Here is a 3,745-nt window from a genome sequence, read left to right as displayed (position 1 = left end):
ATATGACCCATCCCATGGCCTTTGTTTAGTGTGCTTTGCTTGATCCTTGAGTGTGATTGTTGCATTCATGCATTCATGCACTCATTTGCATCCATATCATCAAAATAATAAGAAATTTTTTCAAGGAACTTAAGGGGTTTATTTGCAAATTTTCAGACATGGAAAGGCAAAGAAGGAATACAAAGAAGTACAGTTTCAGACAACCAGATTTGAAAGAGTTAAGGAACTTGACATCCTATGTATTAGATCCTTTGGGTTTCAAGGCTCGTTTTGGGAAGCTTCTTCCTCTTCTAACTACTCAGGTGGACGAAGGGTTGATGAGTGTATTGGTGCAGTTTTATGATCCCTTGTACTGTTGTTTCACGTTTCCGGATTTCCAGCTTTTACCTACCCTTGAGGAGTATGCCTACCTTGTGGGTATACCGATTCTAGACCAGTTGTCGTTCAGTGGCTTAGAGAGTGTTCCTACTTCCCAAGAGATAGCTGATATGCTTCATATAGATGAATCTCTGGTTGGTGCTCATATGACTACCAAAGGTGGAATTCAAGGTCTCCCTTCTGAGTTCCTCATTGCTCAAGCTACTGTGTATGGGAAGGCCATGAGTGAGGACGCCTTTGAGGCTATATTTGTACTTCTCATCTATGGATTGGTATTGTTCCCCAACATCGACAAGTTTGTGGATGTGAATGCTATTAGGATTTGCTCTGCTCTTAATCCCGTTCCGACTCTGTTGGGTGACACTTATTTTTCTTTGCATATGAGGAATGCAAAGGGTGGTGGCGCCATTGTATGCTGTTTGCCCCTGTTGTATAAGTGGTTTATTTCTCACTTACCGCAAACGGTTGCCTTCAAGGAGAACAAGGGATGTCTACGGTGGTCCACGAGACTCATGTCTCTCACTAATGATGATATCTCTTGGTACAACTGTGTGTATGATGGTGTGCAGATTATTGACTCTTGTGGCGAATTCTCCAATGTACCTCTTCTTGGTACGTGTGGTGGGATTAACTACAACCCTGTTTTAGCACGTCGTCAGCTTGGGTTCCCCCTAAAGGATAAACCCAATAACATTCTGTTAGAGGGTGTGTTCTTCCAGGAGGGTAAAGATCCCCAAGGCTTGAAGGGCATAATGGTCCGCGCTTGGCGCAAGATTCATAGGAAAGGAAGGAAAGAGTTGGGTCCTAAGAATTGTGTTGCTTTGGAGCCTTACACCGCTTGGGTTAGGAAGAAAGCGTCTGAGTATCTCATGCCTTACGAGTATCCAAGACCTACACCTATGGTTATGGCTGGGCCTTCAACCCTCCATGACCAAGGAGTAGAGGAGTTGAGAGACAAAGACCGATCACGTGCTTGGATCCGTGAAAGAGAAGAGTTGCTTCAGCAAATCATGGAGAAGGATGCTTTGATAGAGTTCCTCGAACATCAGGTTATTGATGATCCTAATGATGCATGGACTTCTCTACTTTCTCAGTCTTCCAAGTTTTGGAAAAGGAAGTACGATCGACTCGCCAAGGAGAAGGCAGATATGGAGGCAGCCTACGAGAGGGATGTGAAGAGGCTTCGTGCATCCTATCTTCCTGTGTCCCGAGCTTTAGATGATTGTTTCTAGGGATTCATAGGATGATTATTTTCCTTTTCTCTTGTATATGATTGACAATGCTGTACTTCTTTTCTCGAAATTATTTGATGAGATATTTCCATATGTGATAAATGTCTAATAATTCCAAATATTTGCAAATAAAACCCTAGAGTTCCTTCGGAATAAAAGAAAAAATCATATGCACGAGCATTGCATGCATCATGTGCATAAGCAGGTTTTGGTCCGGCTTCTTGTCCTGTGGTCTAACTCCGTGTTCTTCATTTATTTTGAAGACAAGGTAACTCACCGGTACTACACCAGAGCCAACATTTCAAGGTTGATGGATCATCTGGAACAAGAGAATCGCGAGCTGAAAGAGGAAGTGGCCAGATTAAGTGCCTTGATGGAATCATTCTTGGTTGCCCAAAGCCAGTCTTCTCCGACACCTTCAATTCCTCCCCAGAGGACAGTCATCTCTGAGATTGTATCCTCAACTGTGCCTGCAGCCAGTGCACACTTTGCTCCGACGGCCATGCCAGCCGGATTCCCGTGGGGGATGCCTCCCAATTTCTTGCCCGAGGGTCCTGCTCCTACCTTTGCTTCCATGTCGGCATCTAGCCCGGTCCTTGCTGTTCCTCCTCCTGTCATGCATACTTTGCCCAGGGTAGACGACACCATCTATCATTCTGAGCCATCTGAAGGCCCAGATGTCTATGAGAAGATGGACGCTATGAACGATCAATTTCTTGAGCTTCGCAAGGAATTGAAAACTCAGAGGAAAGGATCTTTTCGGCAAGTCTGCTTCCGAACTCTGCTTGGTTCCCAATGTGAAGATTCCTGTGAAATTCAAGGTCCCTGACTTTGAAAAATACAAGGGAAATACCTGCCCTCTCAGCCACCTGGTCATGTATGCCAGGAAGATGTCGACTCAGACCGACAACAACCAATTGCTCATCCACTACTTTCAGGACAGTCTGTCCGGTGCCGCTATACGTTGGTACATGGGTTTAGACAGTGCGAACATCCGATCCTTCAACGATCTTGGCGAGGCCTTCATCAAGCAATACAAGTACAATGTGGATATGGCTCCCGATAGGGATCAATTGAGGGTCATGTCCCAGAAGGACAAGGAAACGTTTAAAGAGTACGCCCAGAGGTGGCGAGAGTTAGCAGCACAGATCGTGCCTCCGCTAGAAGAGAAAGAGATGACTAAGATCTTTTTGAAGACCTTAAGTTCTTTTTATTACGAACGGATGATTGCTAGCGCTCCTTCTGACTTCACCGAGATGGTGAATATGGGGATACGTCTAGAAGAAGGGGTTAGAGAAGGACGTCTGACCAGAGAAGAAGGCTCTTCTGCCAAACGTTATGGGGCATTTGCAAAGAAGAAAGATGGAGAGGCACATGCTGTGACCTCCCATGTGAAACCAAGAAGACCCTCTGTGAGGAGGAAGACCGTGCGTCCTGCCGGTAACCAGCACCAGGTGGCTCACATAGCACCTGTCTTTAGAGACAATCAGTAGTACCAGCAACATAACAACAATCAGCAACCACATTCGCAATATCAACGTCAACAGCACCGTCCGCAGCAGCAGGCCTATCGGCCTCGACACAGTAATCAAACCAGCACGAGTTACGAGAGGAAAAGGGTCACCTTCGGTCCTATTCCGATGACGTATGCAAAGTTATATCCCTCTTTGATAGAGAGGAAGTTGATTACTCCGAGAGACCCACCGGCTATACCTGCTAACCCCCAGTGGTGGTAGAAGCCCGAGTTACATTGTGTTTACCATTCTGGTGCTCCCGGCCACGACGTGGAAAATTGTTACACTTTAAAGACCAAGGTTCAAGACCTTGTGAGGTGTGGCATTCTATGTTTCGAGGACGTAGGTCCTAATGTGAAGAAGAACCCATTGCCCAAGCATGGGAAATCTGTCAACATGGTCCAGGACCGCCCTGGCAAATACAAAGTCAAATATGTCAGTCATATTCGACAGTCTCTGGTCGAAATGTATCGTTTGCTATGTGAGTATAGTCATTATGAGCATGACCACGATAGATGCCGAGTTTGTTCTGTCAATCAAAGGGGTTGTCGCTAGGTGCGTAAAGATGTTCAGGAAATGTTGGATGAAAGAGTTATCGAGATCCTTCAGAACAGAAATGTT

The sequence above is a fragment of the Lathyrus oleraceus genome, chromosome 2, assembly GCF_024323335.1.
Source record: "Lathyrus oleraceus cultivar Zhongwan6 chromosome 2, CAAS_Psat_ZW6_1.0, whole genome shotgun sequence".
NCBI classification, from domain to species: domain Eukaryota; kingdom Viridiplantae; phylum Streptophyta; class Magnoliopsida; order Fabales; family Fabaceae; genus Lathyrus; species Lathyrus oleraceus.
The sequence above is the reverse complement of the archived record's forward strand: the minus strand, read 5'-3'. Positions refer to the sequence as shown.